Raw genomic sequence first — 17661 nt, 5'->3', positions numbered from 1 at the left:
AGAGAGAATTTAAATTCTCTTCAATGATATTATTTCATTAGGACAATTTTTTTTGAGTAAGCATTGTGTACTGACTTCTCCCTATTTAGAATCATAATTCTATACTACATAGTACTCAGAACTATAATTATTTGTTTTTTATATTCAGTTCTCATTTCAAACTCATATTTGATGATCTGATTTTGATATTTGACATTAAAACTTTCTAAAGATTTATCTTGTGTTTTTGTTCCTAATAATTTTTTCTTTTTTACAAATTTACCGAGTAAATTATTTACGAAATAAAATTTACTTTAATAATTTTTTTATTTCTGTGTTTCTAGGGTGATTTTTCTTGGTTTTCCTCAAACACCTCCTTGCAAGGTTATGGAAATCTATTTAATAATTGTTAGAATATTCCCCATAAAATTATTTTTATTTTTCCTGGCTGATTTTTATTTTTTTTTAATTTTTAATTGGTCATTCATTTTCCCCAGTCATATGTACAAGCTATTTTTAGCATGTGTTTTTAAAATTTTGAATTCCAGATTCTCTTCCTTCATCACCCCTATATTGGGAAGGCAAACAATTTGGTATAGGATATACATGTATTGTTGTAGAAAACATTATTGTGAAAGAAAACAAAGACCACCATCCTACACACACCAAAAATAATTCAAGAAAAATAAAGTTTTAAAAAAGTATACTTCATTCTTTATTCAAATACCATCATTACTTTTTCTCTCCCCCACCATATTCCTTTCAACATTTGTCACTTTCTTCCTTCTTCCTATTAAGCAATAGGTATGAGAATTGTTTTTAATTTGCATTTCTCCAATCAATAGTATGTTGAGCATTTTTTTAATATGGCTACAGACAGCTTTGATTACTTCATTTGAAAAAGTTCACATCTTTTGATTGATAATCAATTGGGGAATGGCTGTTATTTATTTTTTTTTTTTTTTTACAAATTTGACTCAGTTCCTCATATGTTTGAGAAATGAAGCCTTTATCAAAGAAATATGCTTTTTTTTTTTTTTACAATCACTATCATTAATTCTATTTCCTCCATTCTATTCTATTTATCTTCCATTTATTTTATTTTCTCTCTCCTTTCATCTTGTTACTCCTTAAATGTGTTTTGTTCTTTCTCCAGTTTGCCCGTCCTTCTATCATGCTTCTTCCCTATTTCTTTTATCATCTTCCTCACCTACTTTCCTATATGTTAAGATAGATTTCTATACTTTATGGAATATGTGTTTTTCTTCCTTGGAGCCAATTCTGATGACAGTAATATTTGCTTCCTCCCCTTCATTTTCTACCTCTTCCCTTCCACTGTAAAATATTATCATCATATTATATTAAATGTATTATTATATTATATATTGTTAATATATAATATAAATTCTGGTGCTACTAGCTAAAATAATAGGAAGAAACTATTTATTCATTGATGGTTGCAAAACAATTTCCACTAAAGTACAAAGTCTTATAATAGCATGATGTGATCCTATGTTCTAGAAAATCAGGATAGTAAAACATTAGTATAAACACATTTTATCAAGCTGGAGAATGGGCCCAATTCCATTGTTTATTGACTGACTGTGGTCATCTGAGATCCAATCTAATTATGACTAGAGATTTTCATTACTACAAGGATGTAGGATTTTAAGATATAGCCACAGAAACTCATAATTATTTACAAAGGCATAATAAGTCATAAAAATCAATAAAAATAGGAAGTATTAAAACCAGTTAAAATAAGTCCATCTCTAATATCTTCAAGTATTACCCATCCATGACTTAGACTTTGCATAGAAAAATCACCCTCCCAGATAATCAATGGTGACAATCTGGTCCTACTTCGTTCTTTATGTATCCAGGCTCTGAAAGAGAGAAAGAAGGGAGCAGCCCAATAATACTGATTTTTTATCTTTCTGTAATTTTTTTGAATTTAACTATAACCAAAAATATATAGTTTCCAGATACCCTCCTAAGAAAGAGGACACAAAGGCAGATTTTTAGCTTCAGTGAGATAGAGAAATAATTTCTCTACTTAAGCACTAAAGAAAAGTTGTCCAAATCATACTTCCTCTTGGGTGTTTCAGTTTAGCTCAACCAAAACTGATGAGCTGTAGACAAAACCACAAAAGAATACAAGATACTGGCTCTTATTTAGAGCAAAGGATTCAAAATGTTGAGAAATGGACTCAAATCACAATGTTTAGGCTGCATTTGGCTTAAAAACGAATCACTTCCCATTTATTTGTTTGTCTTCTGGTAGAGAGAGAGGAGTTTTTTTTCTTGTTTCTCTTCATTATGTGGATAATAAAATAGCAGAAGTTCCTTGTCTTTTCTGTCTTTCTTCTCTTATCATTTCGATGGAAGAGCAATAGAACACAATATAGAGTCATATGGTTAGTAGGCAATGGTATATAGAAAACCATTTACCCTTTAGAAGCACAAAACAGTTATCAGCAGAGATTTTCTTTCATTTTTTTCTTTCTCACATAGGGGTTGAGAAGTCTCAGTGATCTTTTTCTATATAGAAAACAAAGTCATGAAGAGGAAATCAATATTGTTCTTCTTACATTGGTACATAAACAATTTTCAGGAAGATGAGTTAAGGATAAATATCATATTTTAAAATAGTTAATTCTAATAGAAAACATTTATATCATGGTTTATGGTATGCAAAATATTTTATAAATGTAATTTTAATTGGCTCAAAAAGAAAATAACATACAGATACAATATGTGTACAGAAATCAATCTTACCCTATAGAAGATTATGAGAGGATAGAATTTGAGAAGGGAAGGAGAGGATGATAGAAGAGAAGGTAAAGTGTAGAGTAATAGCACTATTTTGGGATAATTAGCTGCTAATGACTTTACTATTCTCAGCAACACAATGATCCAAAACTACTCTTAAGGACTTATGATGAAAATTGTTACCCATACCCAGAGAAAGAACTGTATCAGAATGCAGAGAAGCATACTTTGTCACTTCTGTCTATACCAGATAACCCCGAGATAATAATAATATCCATTCCAACACCTGTTCCTACATACTCTTAACCTCTGATTACTTATATCAGTATAGCTTATTCTCTAGTTTTGAATTTGTTCTTACCAAATATATTATAATTTTTGCCACCTAACATCTGTCAAGGGTCCATGTTGGTAAGCAAATCCTTACTGTGACAATGTAGAAGCTATACTGGAGCAATGAACTGACATTATCAAGGTACCATTCAGAAGAAACAATGAAAAGTGAACTTCCAGTGGGACCACTTTATGGAGAAACACTAAGGCTTAGGGAGGGAAAGTTGCACATCAATTTTACTTTATAGAAAGGCATTTGATGACACAACTTTTAGTTATTTCTTATTACCAAAAAGATTATTCATATTCTCATATGCCTGTGTTTTTAAGGTCATGGCATGATGTTAAAAAGCAAATTTGATAACCAAATATAGTTTATTTAATAATTGAGGAAAATTAGCAGTTCAGCCATAATTAACTTGACAAACAGGAATTTATATTCATTTAGGGCAAATGTATACTGGAATCATCACCTAGGACAGGGGTTGGAGTGGATTGTTAAATTTTCAGTGTGGACATTTACATCTTGGAAAGTGGAAAACTAAGTTACTTTTGTAAATTATTTAGACTTAAATAGTGATTAAGAAAGAAAAGATTCCTAACTCAGATGGAATATAAAAGTTTATACTGCATTTTTGGAGAGCTCTGTTCTTAGGCATTTTCCAGCACAGTCCTAATTTGATTTTTACTGCTCTAAAAATAATCTGGTGGATTGTCAGTTTTGGAACTTCTGAAAAGGATACTTATCATAGATTAAAACAAATAGGGATACCAGAATAGGGAAATAGAAGCAACAAAACTTCATTCAATAAAAAGCATTTGTAAATTATAAATTGTTTGAAAGAATTTGTATATAAAATGTCAGCACTTAAAAATATGATCTTAATGTGTAAGGGTTAAAAAGCCTCCAGAAGCAAAGAATGCAGTTCAAGGCATGTGGGAGGGATGAGAGGTTCTGAGGCACAGGTGAGTCCTACGTGGAGGTGGGGCATAGCCCCAAGAGGCACTGTCTGATTCCAGGTACCACGCCTCCCTCAAAGCCTAGCACGCCTCCCTCTTTTTTCTCAGGCCAATCCCATTATGCCAGGTTCCTAGAGGACCTCCCCCTTCCCCCAGATCCTCAGGGGGGTATAAATATATGCTATCTAAGAATAAAGCTCTCTTTCGCTTCACCCCTAACTCTTGGTGGTCTGTCTCTATTGGATCTGGGTTGGTGCCCGAAGACAGGTAAGTGTGGCCTAGCTGTACCATTGACTGACAGGCATTAAGAGTAGCTCTAAGGGGAGCTACCAGGTTATAGTAGTCCATAGGGGTGTAACATTAATGAATGTCTATATTTACAGTTAAACATTAATGTAAATGATCAGCAAATTGCCTGAAGAAATCAGTTTTATTTTATTCTTCCGAACAGGGCAAAAAAAAAAAAAAAAAGGCCAATATCATATCAAACAGTTGCTGATAAATATTCAATTATTTCTCAATTTAGTTAAAATGTAGGGCAATTACACATAATTTTGAAATAACAGAATTGTCCATTCAGCCTATAAATGCTTTATTCGCTAAATGGACTATTCCTTAGAATAATCAGGAGCATATATTTACGACCATCAGTAAGCATAATATGCAACAGAAATAAACTGCAACCTTTCCCAGTAAGATCGGGAGTGAAATAAGGTTGCCCATTATCACCATTACTATTCAATATAGTACTAGAAACGCTAGCCTCGGCAATAAGAGTCGAGAAAGAGATTCAAGGAATTAGAGTAGGAAATGAGGAAATTAAACTATCACTCTTTGCAGATGACATGATGGTATACTTAGAGAACCCCAAAGACTCTGCTAAAAAGCTATTAGAAATAATTCAAAATTTCAGCAAAGTGGCAGGATACAAAATAAATCCACATAAATCCTCAGCATTCTTATATATCACCAACAAAATGCAACAGCAAGAGATACAAAGAGAAATTCCATTCCAAACAAATTTTGAGAGTATAAAGTATTTGGGAATCCATCTACCAAAGAATAGTCAGGAATTATATGAGAAAAATTACAAAACACTTGCCACAAAAATAAAGTCAGATTTAAATAATTGGAAAGTCATTCAGTGCTCTTGGATAGGCCGAGCGAATATAATAAAAATGACAATAGTCCCCAAACTCATCTATTTATTTAGTGCTATACCAATCAGACTCCCAAGAAACTATTTTAATGACCTAGAAAAAATAACAACAAAATTCATATGGAAGAATAAAAGGTCGAGAATTGCAAGGGAACTAATGAAAAAAAAATCAGAGGAAGGTGGTCTAAGTATACCTGATCTAAAGCTATATTATATAGCAGCAGTCACCAAAACTATTTGGTATTGGCTAAGAAATAGACCGGTAGATCAGTGGAACAGATTAGATACAAAGGACAAAAAAGGGTACATCTATAGCAATCTAGTCTTTGACAAACCCAAAGATACCAACATTAGGGACAAAAATTCATTATTTGGAAAAAACTGTTGGGAAAACTGGAAATTAGTATGGCAGAAATTAGATATGTATCCACACTTAACACCATATACCAAGATAAGATCAAAATGGGTCCATGACTTAGGCATAAAGAATGAGATAATAAATAGATTAGAGGAACAGAGAATAGTCTACTTATCAGACCTGTGGAGGAGGAAGGAATTTATGACCAGAGGAGAACTAGAGATCATTACTGATCACAAAATAGAAGATTTTGATTACATCAAACTAAAAAGTTTCTGTACAAACAATACTAATGCAAACAAGATTAGAAGGGAAGTAACAAATTGGGAAAATATTTTTAAAGTTAAAGGTTCTGATAAAGGTCTCATTTCCAAAATATATAGAGAATTGATCCTAATTTATAAGAAATCAAACCATTCTCCAATTGATAAATGGTTAAAGGATATGAACAGACAATTCTCAGATGATGAAATTGAACTTATATCCGATACTCATATGAAAGAGTGTTCCAAATCACTTCTGATCAGAGAAATGCAAATTAAGACAACTCTTGAGATACCACTACACACCTGTCAGATTGGCTAAGATGACAGGAACAAATAATGATGAATGTTGGAGGGGATGTGGGAAAACTGGGACACTGATGCATTGTTGGTGGAGTTGTGAAAGAATCCGGCCATTCTGGAGAGCAATTTGGAACTATGCCCAAAAAGTCATCAAACTGTGCATACCCTTTGACCCAGCATTGCTGTTATTGGCATTATATCCCAAAGAAATGCTAAAGAGCGGAAAGGGACCTGTATGTGCCAAAATGTTTGTAGCGGCTCTTTTCATACTGGCTAGAAACTGGAAGATGAATGGATGTCCATCAATTGGAGAATGGTTGGGTAAATTATGGTATGTGAAGGTTATGGAATACTATTGCTCTGTAAGAAATGACCAGCAGGAGGAATAGAGAGAGGCTTGGAGAGACTTAAATCAATGGATGCTGAGTGAAATGAATAGAACCAGAAGATCACTATACACTTCAACAACAATACTGTATGAGGATGTATTCTGATGGAAGTGGATATCTTCAACATAAAGAAGATCCAACTCACTTCCAGTTGATCAATGATGGACAGAAATAACTACACTCAGAGAAGGAACATTAGGAAGTGAATGTAAATTGTTAGCACTACTGTCTATCTACCCAGGTTACTTATACCTTTGGAATCTAATACTTAATGTGCAACAAGAAAATGGTATTTACACACATATATTGTATCTAGGTTATATTGTAACACATGTAAAATGTATGGGATTACCTGCCATCCGGGGGAGGGAGTAGAGGGAGGGAGGGGATAATTTGGAAAAATGAATACAAGGGATAATATTATAAAAAAATACTCATGCATATGTACTGTGAAAAAATTATAAATAAAAATGCTTTATGCACTTATTTTACAGTGGCATATTTTGCAAAAATGTACAATTGTAATTTTATTGGATTAGGATGATGAGATTCTAATATACAACTTAATTTAAATATGAAATGGGTAAAATTAGCTTTTAATCTTATATTTTCTTAAATGTAACATTATAGGAGAAATGTTCTCTCTTGTAACCCAGTTTGCAGAGAATGATTACAATGATCAAAGAACTAACTTGTCTTACAGGGGGAAATATTTAGTTAAATATAGTAAATGGTTGCCAAAGTTCATTACTATGTAGGACAGCAGTGTGTTGCTATAGTAAATATTCTTTTAAAAAAGCTATTATTTAGCTACTTTTTATTCTTCTTTCATTTAAGCAGGTGAGGAATATTTATCAAAATGAATTCAGGAGATATAATTATCTATGGTTAGAGACATAGATACATAATAGTAGCTTACAGCAATGGTGTTCAAACTTTTGTTCTCAGTACCCATTTAATTATATATTAAAAACACAGAGGATCTTTACAAATAATTTTTGCTCATAGGGCTAATATTTGTAGATATTTGTCAAATTGGAAATAAAAATATAATTTTGAATTTGCAAATACTCTGAAAGGGTTTCAGAGACTGCCATGAATATATGGATCATAATTTTAGAAAGAATACTGGCCTAACGTGTGTATATGCATGTGTGTTTATATATGTATGTATATATATATACATAGACACACATTCATGTATATACGAACATATATGTGCATACACACAAAATATATGTATGTGTTATTCATTCATGAATATATGTATATGTATATGCACATATGCTTATTTGCATATAGTTCTATATGTATATAAAACATGTGATAATATACATATATATGCATATACTCATAAACATATAGACATACAAATATATATATGTATGATATACACATGTATATCCTAAGTTCATCTAGCTAACTACTCCTTATTTATGTATCTGCATGTACACATGCATATGTGCATCATACGTTAAAAGACATATATCGAAAATTTTAAAATTAGTAGAAAGAAGTTGAGAAGATGGAGTAGTGAATGGCTCGAAGTTGAATCCAGAAGGATTTAGGCTTGGTATAGGGAGTACTTGCCTGAAAGTAAGATTAATTAAATTAGCTTCCCCCCCCAAAAAAAAACAAAAAAAAAAAACGCATCCAATTTGGAAGCAGAGAATTTGACTGAATTCAAGTAAGTCAAGCCTAAATATAAGAAAAAGGAATAAAATATGTCCAAGAAATTGAAAGGCATCTTATAATCTGGAGCCAACATAGCATTTTGGAGATTTAAAAAAAAATCCTTCAAAAACAATTTGGTTTGCTCAAATCTGTAAAGTTATATAGTAACACAATTGGACTAGGATCTAGGTAGGTAGAAGAAAAGATAATCTTATATTCAGCTTGGTTTCAAGGCAAATAATAAAATTCTTATAATGACTATATGTCTCCATTAGGTTGGGAAAATTACCATATTTCATATAACTATAACTTCAGTTAGATGGATTCAATAATATTCAAGCAGTTCAGTAGATTCATTATTTTTACTAATTGATACAAAGGTATAATTCTAACTCCCTAAAGATTTAGAGATCATCTTGTTCAGTACCAATGAAGAAGGCAAATTAGGTGACGAAGAATGAATAAAAAAATATACAATAGTAGATGAGAAGAAAACCAAACCAGAATTCAGAAGTCAGATGTCAAAGGAGGAAATAGTTTTAAAGAAGTCTAAATGATCATTTACAACAAAGGCGAATGAGATATGAGAAAAGGCCAAGAGACATAGCTTTCTTAAATCTAATAAATATTGTCCCAAAGTCTTTAATGAGATCATTGTTAAGTCTGTTGGCCGTTAAACTATTCTTTCTACAAGTTAGTTGGGTGGGGATAGAAAGACAAGAATATTGATCTGAGGAAAAGCATCATTGCCATCATGATAGTTATCATGATCATTATCATGACCCAAAACTAACGGCTCAATATATATCAGACAGAACACAAAATCTTGGAAAGACATGAATTAATGCATAGTGAAGTGAACAGTATCAGGAGAATGTTACACCTAAAGGAATTTTAAAAATTTTATTTTGTCTGGTTATACATGTATTCATTTTTTAAAAAATATTTCCTTATGATTCATACTGAGAAAAATCAGAATAAAATGGAAAACCATGAAAAGAAAAAAGGAAATAAAAGGAAAAAAAAATGAACATAGCATGTGTTGATTTATTTTTAAGTAAAAGTTGATTGGGATTGCTTTGGGTCACTGAACCACTGAGAAGAACCAAGTGTGTTAGAGTTTATCATTGCATAATCTTGCTGTCACTTAGATACAATGCATTCCTGGTTCTACTTGTGTTGCTCAGCATTAGTTTGTATAAATCTTTCCAGGGCTTTCTAAAATCAACTTGTTTATCACTTTTTATAGAACAATAATATTCCATTACTTTCATATACCACAACTTGTTCAGCCATTCCCCAATTGATGGGCATCCATTCATTTTACAATTTTTTGTCAAAACAAATATAGCTGCTGCAAACCTTTTTGCACATGTGGATCCTTTTTTTCCTCCTTTATGATTCCCTGGTGATATAGACCCAGTAGTGTCACTGCTGGATCAAAGTGTACGCAGTTTTATAGCCTTTTGGGCATAGTTCTAAATTGAAAAGCAATATTTTTGATGAAGAATTGTGAATGACTTAGACATTCTCAGCAATACACTGATCAAAGCAATCTCAAAGGACTAATGATGAAGTATGCTATCTGCCTCTAGAAAAACAACATCCCCACACACACATACAAAAAAAGAATTTTGATTGAATAGAAACTGAAAAATCCCATTTTCCTACTTTCTTTTTTTCCTTTTTATTTGTCTTATTGTACAAAATGAAAATATAGACATGTTTTGCTTAATATCACATCTTTAAAATATATCTCTTTACCATTTGGGGGAATGAAGAAGGGAGAAAGCAAGCTAGGGACAGAATTTAAAAGTCAAAATTCATTTATTCATTTTTTTTTCCCCTGAGGTTGGGGTTAAGTGACTTGCCCAGGGTCACACAGCCAGGAAGTGTTAAGTGTCTGAGACCAAATTTGAACTCGAGTCCTCCTGAATTCAAGGCTGGTGCTCTATCCACTGCACCACCTAGCTGCCCCCTTGAACTAAAAATTGAAATAAAATACAAAACAAAAATTAAAAATGTTTAAAATATTAAAATATTTGAAAATATTTCAATAAATAAAAAACATTATGTTTAAATATACAATTCATTTCACATCATTATTTTTGGTTTGCTTTTGATTAATACTCTGAACATATTGCTATTGATAAATTGTGAATTAAACAGTGATTTTGGGATAACCATGAAATCTTAAAAATACTTTTTTTTCCCAAATAAGGGGAGGGAAATTTTTAAAATTTGAACTTAGACATTTAAGTAAGACTTAACTTAAAAATCAGTCATATGTTCTTTACTTCATTCATAGGTGAGTCATATTTCTTGGTCTAAGTATTTTTTAGTTTAATTTTTAAATGATTATTTTTCTTTCAAATATCTCACCATTCATAAAATTATTTAAAGTTTGGTCAAGGTCTATTCTTAGTTAATACAGATATTTTTAATTTTGTCTGTCCCTTGTCTTTAACATTCTACCTATATTTTGTCAGGAATATTCTTTTGTACTTATTATAATGTGTACAAAGAACCAAATATAGAATCCTATTTAGGTAACATCTTTGTTATCTAATAAGAGATGTGAAATGTTTTCATATAGGTCTTGACTGAATTCAGAATTGAGTAAAATAATATTATTTTTTGAAAATATCAAGAACTTATTATAAGGGAAAGAAATGATTACCCAAACAATTAACTTACCCCAACATGCTTCTTCAATTATGAAAGTCAGTTTTATTATTATTACTCCTACAATGCAAATATGATTCTTAAAACTAAGTTTGATCTGAATTCTTCTTCACCTCATGCATTATCAACATTCTAGGCTTTAATATTATCATTGTAGAATATCAGTATAATAAAGTTTTACAAAGTCTATTAAATTAAAAAAGAAATTCTAGACTGAATTTCCATTTTAAAATGATCTAAGTAATTTAGATTTTTGGGAATAAAAGAAAATAAGCAAGAAATACATGTCAAGTTTGCTGTTAAATTTTGCCTTCCATATTTGCATTTATTATTTTTAACAGATATGTAGCACACGTCATTAGCTAGCTGACTACTCATTTTCCACCATTTCCCAAACTATTATTAGCTGTCCTAACAGAATTTGCCTTTCTTTATTCCAAGTGATACTCTTAAATAATCAGATTTTTAATTGAATAAGGGATTGCCATTTCATAAATCACATTAACAAGGAAATATTTTGAAGAGAAGAAAATATAATTTGACATATATAATACTGGCAATTTCTGATAAAATACAATCATTCATACAATTTTGTCTTCTTAATTATAAAGTTTTGAGAGAAAAATAAAATTCTCCCAATATAAAATGGTCTAATCTTATTTATATTAATTAAATCTGTAATATGAAGGATTATTTTTTCTTTAAAATAATAGAAATAACTGATAAGTGAAATCCATATATAATTCATTAAATCAAAGAATCACATTAATGACCTCTAAAAATTCCTCCCAGATAACACTTGGCAACACAAAACCTTTTTGCCTTTCCTTATAAAAATGAATATATCAAGTTGATTTGAATTTCTGATCCTCTTCTTAATCTTGCTCATTGTTTTGTGGAAATTCTCAATAATTATATTTTTATACTCCAAAATATTTTTAATTCCTTCAATGTAATTACTCTGTCCAGCAATAAATACACAAATTGAAACATCTTCAAAACTTAGAACAGGAAGTCTTCATTTTCTTTCATGTACCTTAAGCCCCTTTAAGTGTCTAGTAAAGCTTAAAGACCACTTCAAAGACTAATGCAAGTAAATAAGTGAAATGAAATGCCAAATTATAGTTAGCATTTAGTTAAAATAAAGATTATTTGCCCTCACATCTAGTTGCCTGTTTCAAATTCTAACTCAATGGATATACATATGTATATACATATGTATACATATATAGAAATTCATATTTCTATAAAATACATCTATACTTTAATATACATTTTATAAGTATTCATATAAGAATAGGAAGTCTGATCCTCCTTTCATATGCGGAAAGGAGCCTTCTAGTAGACTAGTAAAATCTAACAATGCCTTCAAAAATACTTTTATTAAATATTAAATAATTAAAATGCTAAATTTTAAAATTAGCTGGGAAAAAGATCATTTCCCCTCTAGTAGACTAGTGAAATCTAATGCTGCATTCCAAAATACTTCTTAAATATTAAATAATTAAAGTGCTAAATTTTAAAATTAGCTGAAAAAAAGATCATTCCCCCCACCTATTTAACTCTATCAAGTATAACTCTATTGAGATTTCTAAATAGACAAGTAATTTCTATTAGTAGAGAATTAATAGAGATACTAACTATAAAGACACACCATACATCAATATCTAGAAATATAGATATCTATAAACATATAGATACACATTTGTATATCTGCATATATACAGTTATTTATACTTATGTGTATGTGTATGTTTAAATATATGGATCTGTGAACCTTGTGATAATGTATAATATGTAAACCTTAATACAAGATTTTTTACAATTATTTTCCTTTAGAATTAAAAACCTTTTGTTTCAGTTGTTTGAAAGCATATAAACTTATTTATTATTTCAGTTTTTTATAATATTTTAAAAAATTCATTATCAAAATGATCAGAGTAATCAAATGATCAAAATGTTCAAATGATCAAAAGTTTTAAAATAATCCTTTAAAACAAGGACTAAAGCTTATGTAAAGTCTCCTGGCATTTGAAAATGTTATTTCTTTGAAATAAAATTTCATTTGTAAAGGTAATAAAATATCAATTAGAATCACAACCCCTAGGTGTAAAAACTAATTGTATTAACAAATTTTAATTGGTATGGAATTATTTAAAACACTGTTTTATTTAATTCTAATATTCATCCACATAAACAAAATTTCATTTGATTCAGCATCAACATTAATTAAAATGACTTAAATACTATTTAAAAATCTTATAAAAGTTACTTTTCATATAGTCAATTACATGAAAGTTTATGATTATATTTTATACACATGTATTGTATGTTAAGAGAAATTTTGAAGTCTTCACAAGAAATTGTGATACTATTTATCATAATTGTTTGATAATATATTTTAGTATACAAATAGTGTAAACCAAGACTGCTATTGGGTCCATAGACAATACTAACATTTTTTAAATATTATTTTTTCTTTAAAATTTCCTTTAAAATTCAAAATATTTGCTTTGAAAAATAAAAAAAATACTGTTAAAATAAAACTATTGAAGTAAAAGATCTGGATATTGCTAGGTCTTCACATTTAATATAAAATTCACTCTGTAACCTTCCTTTCCCTCCCTCTCTCTTCTGTTTTGGCACACTAAAATCATATTTGTTCCCTTGTCCTAATGTATATCTCTTTTAGAATAAATATTAAAAATCATTTTGAAAAATGCATTTTCTAATATGAGCATCATGGAAGACCCTAGTACAAGTTTCCTCTAAACAGGTCCTCAAATCTCAGTTGGTCCAATTCAATATAGTCTTTTCTATTTTATTTTTCCTTCTAGAGCCATTAGTGTCAACAGTTTAGGATGCAATTCAAATATTCCTTGCAGCGACCTAGCTGAAGCTGTTCTACCATTAGACTGCTCATCTATTAGGATTTCAGTTTCTGAACTGTGTTGCTTTGTTTATCCAAATGCTACTGGGGAGTTATGCTCAATTTTCCCCAATCAATCACATGATATTTGTTATGGGAACTTATTTGTTTTCATCCAATATCTTAGTCACTTACCTTATTTATACCTAGTCAGCACTGACTTCAGAATAATTCAGTAGCTATGTACAGTTCTTGACAACAACTAAGATTAATTACCTGATTCAGGATAGATATCATTGAGATAGATTTCTAGAAGCTTCTCTTATACTCCTCACTCCCAACACATAAATACACACATGCAACAGACGCAAACACACACACAGAGTTGAAGATTTTCTATTTTAAGAGAATCAACTATGTTACTTTTAGAAATAACCACAGTTATAACAAAATATATAAAATATTATATATGTATATATACATGTATATTATATATATGATATAAAATTATTCCAGACCACAAAAATAATATGGAAATGTGTTTTATATGATTGTACATGTATGACTCATATCAATTTGCTTAAATACTCAGGCAGGGAGGAGGGAAGAGAAAAAAAAAATTCTAACTCAAACATATTACAAATGCAGTTAAAAATTGTTTTTTTTTATAGTGGCAAGGAACTGGAAATTGAGTGGATGCCCATCTGTTGGAGAATGTCTGAATAAGTTATTGTATATGAATGTTATGAAATATTATTTTTTCTGTAAGAAATGATCAGCAGGAAGATTTCAGAGAGGCCTGGAAAGATTCACAGGAACTGATGTTATGTGAAGTGAGTAGAACCAAGAGAATATTGTACCCAGTGACCAAAAGATTATGCAATCATCAACTGTAATGGATTTATCTCTTTTCATCAATGAAGTGATTCAGGCCAATTCCAATAAACTTGTGATGGAGAGAGCCATCTGAATTTAGAAAGAGAACTGTAGAGATTGAATATGGATCACAGCATAGTATTATCACCTTTTTTGTTGTTGTTTGCTTGCATTTTGTTTTCTTTCTCATTTTTTCCCTTTTTAATCTGATTTTTCTTCTGCAGCTGATAAATGTAAAAATAAGTATAGAATAATTGCACATGCTTAATATATATTAGATTATTTGCTCTCTAAAGGAGGGGTGAGGGGAAGGGAGAGAAAAAATTTGGACCACAAAGTTTTGAAAAGGTAAATGTTGACAACTATCTAGGCATATATTTTGAAAATAAAAATGAAAATATATAAAATAAAATAAAATAGATGTTTTTCATAGGTAATTGAGAAAAATAAAATATTATTCAAAAAATTTTTTTAAAGTAAAGGAAATACCCATAGCTCCAAATCTTAACTAGTTTTCTCATGACTTGGTAATGCTTTTTATTGAGTGCACTCTCCAGTGTCTTTTATTAATAAGTTTCTAGACATTTCTATTCTCCCACATTTTAAAATCAAACCTGGAATTGGAAATATTTTCTACACATAGGACTTCAGAGATTAAAGGTATGGGATCTATTAGACATAAACTCATCTTTAACAAATAACCTCAGCTTTAAAGAGAAACTAAATTGATTGTTTGTTGCTTATGTAGCCATGTTAATCCATTTGTATTGCTTTTGCACCCTCCCTTTTAAATTACTATGAAAGGCTTTAGGAATTCAGACATCTTTTTGATTTGCTAGGAATTAAGGAAGCCCTGAAGTCTGAGGCAACAGAGGAATATTAATCCAGTAGATGAAGGATAATTCACTCACTATGTGAGTAATTCATATGTGGTGAAAAATATGAGTATTCTATATCTAGTCAAAACATTTTGCACTCTTGCCCCCACAAAGGAAACAAAATAAAATAGTAGATGTCATTTAAAAATGTAATCAATGAAAATTACAAAAATAATCATAAAATTTTTCATATATGTATGTATATATATATATATATAATGTTCATAGTAATTTTAAAAACCTTGATTTTTTTTTTTTTAGAATTTCATCCAACCTTGTCAATTTTCCTGTTATATCTTTAAAATTATGTTTATGTTTTAAGGGGCTCCTTCCACAGCTACACTAAAACTCCTGAGCAGAGGGTTAAAAGACACATCATAAAAGGTTATAAATGGAAAGTTGACCTTAAAGTTGTTCATTGGAAATGAATAAATGTTAGAAATCATCCATACAAACCCTTTCATTTTCACAAATGGGGCCTTAGGAAGACACCCAAGTTCATACTGCTTAGTTAGTCTAGTGAATTCTGTTGTTCGTAGTTTAGAAGATTAAATACTTCACAAAAGGCCTTAAATTAAAATGAATAAGTAGAAGGCTGACTTTCATGCCCATGAGATCTGAAGTGAACCTAGGGCACTGATGGCAATGTAGAAGAACATAATTAAATTAGCTTTCGAAACACTACCAAGTGATTCCCTGTGCAACTTCATCTCCCTCCTATACTGCATCAGGTAACTTCAACCATGCTATTTTCAAATCAATCAGTTATTAGCCTACTAAACATTCTGACCATGTTTATATGATAAAGCATTAGGAAAGAATATATGCCATGAAACACTATATATAGATCATTGGATCTGGAGCCCAAGAAGACCTGAGTTCAAATCAATCTTTGACAATCAACAGGTTGGAATTGAAAACCTCTAAGATTTTCCAGCTCTCAGTATGTGTTGGCCAAGAAGTTGATTTTAAAAACATATATATCATGTTGTTCCCTTGTCCAACATTGTCGAATGTTTAAGAAAAAAAAATAAATAGAAATAAACAGTTATACTTTCCACACCATGATAAGAAAATATTATTTTTAATGCAAGGGTCTTAGAGGCATTACTAGAATGAAATCATCCAGGTACTATAACTAGATTTGAACCATACCTTCTCTAAAACCCTATGCAAGCCAATATCATCTTTTTGTGTTTTAATTTTCTCAGGTGTAAAATAAGGGAGGAAGATTGTTGTTGTTCATTATTTTTGAATAACAATAACTATCTGGATCTTTCTTTTGCAAGTTTCCTCAGGCTGTGAAGTTGTACTGTGCTGCAAGGGAATCAGTGGGGGATATGTGAGCTTAGGAAGCCTCATCCACCCATGTTGGGTGGCATGTGACAGTGGAAATTAATGCATCAAAAACTAGCTGGGTTGAGAACATTCTGACCCTAGCCTCATGCATGATACTTTTGCACTTTGGTAAAAGCTGTTAGAGCTTATTATTTGATGGCTTTGCTTTTGAAAAGTCTAGGTCCCTTCTATGCCACAAAGAAGCATACAAAGATTAATGAAATTACCCACCAAATGTAATATGGTTTAGTGCTTCACAATTTCTAATTATGTTTTCTTCCCATTCCTAATAATTTTCCTCAAGTCTAGACATATTTATATAAACATGCATGTATATGAGTATATGAATTATATGTATATATATGAATATAAATATAAATGTATTTATATATAATACTTATTACAATTCTTTCTTAAATGAAGACATTTTTCAAGTAAAAAGTGATTTTTGTAATTCTTTTTGTATATAAATTATTTTAATTAAGAGTATAAGGAAGACAGAAATGTTGATATCTTGTCAGTCTCTCTCACTCTCATCAATATATCTCTCTATTTAATTTGACTAATACTTATTATTATATAACAGTGGGTCATACGGTCATTAGCAAGGATAAAAATATGCAAGTAAGCTTGTTGAACTTTTTTAAGGTTGGAGGATGCTTGATTCTCTCCTCCAAATTCTAACTTTAGATTAAACATATTAGTAAAATATAGCTGAATAAAAGAAACTATCAGGGTAGATTTGAGCAACTGGTACTTAGGGAAAAAAAACAAAAAACAAAAAACAAAAACCAAACCAAAACCAAACCAAAAACTAATTGAAGG

General features: G+C 30.4%; 1 protein-coding gene across 13 annotated transcripts in view; it reads right to left on the bottom strand.

Moving 5' to 3' along the window:
• The window catches only part of TENM3 (teneurin transmembrane protein 3), a 3351339-nt gene that overhangs the window by 2904307 nt on the left and 429371 nt on the right, over positions 1-17661 (bottom strand). The gene's annotated exons all lie outside the window — the stretch shown is intronic.

Source organism: Sminthopsis crassicaudata, chromosome 6 (genome assembly GCF_048593235.1).
Source record: "Sminthopsis crassicaudata isolate SCR6 chromosome 6, ASM4859323v1, whole genome shotgun sequence".
NCBI classification, from domain to species: domain Eukaryota; kingdom Metazoa; phylum Chordata; class Mammalia; order Dasyuromorphia; family Dasyuridae; genus Sminthopsis; species Sminthopsis crassicaudata.
Note: the sequence above shows the minus strand (reverse complement) of the source record. Positions and strands in the feature narration are given on the sequence as shown.